Below are 1,456 nucleotides of genomic sequence, written 5' to 3' on the forward strand. Positions count from 1 at the left end.
AAAAACTCTGTGTTATCTTTATTTAAGTGAAGAACATTTTAACACATACAACTGTTCTAAATAAATGAACTTGGCTGTGGTGTCCCAAAAAACACCAATACAGCTGTGTGTCATTAATTGTGTGAATCTTATAAGCAAATTGAGGCATACAACTATCAAAGAGATTTTTCAAGGATAAAACCCAGGGAACCTAATGCATAAATATATTTAGTTTAGATTTATAACTCCCTATTAACATAGCAGCGCTTGAATCAGGAAGATAGGGTTTTAATGTGCTAGTGATTACAAAATGTCCTTTTTACCTGTGTTGAACATTGCGCAGGTGCGCCCTCCTCATCCTCCACTGGAAGTAGAGGATGTTGGTCTACAGACTGCCTTATGGAAAACCTCCCACCTTTTTGGATTATTGCATCAAAAAGAAGATTGGGTTATTTTGCTCAGCAAAGGATTGTTGGTTTTTTATTTTTTTAAATGTATTTTGCTGTTCCTCAGTGGTGCACTGCAAAAAAATTTCTTAAATCAAGTGTATTTATCCTTAATTTGAGTAGGTAAAGGAGATTTTTTGCCAATGGAATGAGTATTTTTACTCTTGAAAAAAGATATTTAGATAAGATTGGCTTAAAATACGACAATGCACGTGTGTTTTCTTATTTTAAATGTAAATTGTCTTGTTCCAATGGCAAAATGTCTCTTTTATCTCAATTTAAAAACAAATGCACTTATTTTAAGAAAAAATGACTCATCTAGACTTCATTTTTTTCCAGTGTATTACCAGGCCTGGTCCTTGCCCTTCCTTCTCCCCTCTACGGTCTCAGGATCTCTTTACTGTCTCTCCATCAGACGGACGGGCTTCTGCCTCAGTATATTATTGTTAGCTATGAAACCAACCTGAATGTTTAATGTGTTTGAGGCCATTGGAAAAAAGGGCTAAAACATTTTTACATATGCAGAAACAAACAGGTTAAACTGAATCTGACTTTGCTAACCCATCATTCAGATTGAACTGGAATGATGTAATTGATTCAGAGTATGATAAGCTATGAGTGTGTTGGAATGAGTTTTATTGTTTTGGGAAGGAATTGGATGATGTTTCTTCCTGTTATAAGGCAGTTTGTTTTTTTCCCTGTCGTTGCATTCATGCTTAGTGTGAGGGGATTGCTGTAGAGTCAATGACACGATGTCTGCTGTCGCTACCTGCTCATCCAGGAGGAGCCAAACCTGCAGAGACTAGATGGAGACAGCTGGGTTTCCTGTCAAGGAAAACTTTTAACCCATCTGTCTGGATCAACGGATTAAATTGTCATTAGTTGCTGAGTTGTTTATTGGCTCTAGATACATAAAGTGAACTGATTCTATGCGACTGAACATTAATGAGACTAGCTTGTCTGCTAAAATGTTTTTTTTGAGAAGAATTGATGTAATTACTGATGTTCATTTTACAGTGAGAATTTAAAGG

The sequence above is a fragment of the Cyprinodon variegatus genome, unplaced genomic scaffold (assembly GCF_000732505.1).
Source record: "Cyprinodon variegatus isolate N-32 unplaced genomic scaffold, C_variegatus-1.0 Scaffold565, whole genome shotgun sequence".
In the NCBI taxonomy this organism is placed as follows: Eukaryota; Metazoa; Chordata; class Actinopteri; order Cyprinodontiformes; family Cyprinodontidae; genus Cyprinodon; species Cyprinodon variegatus.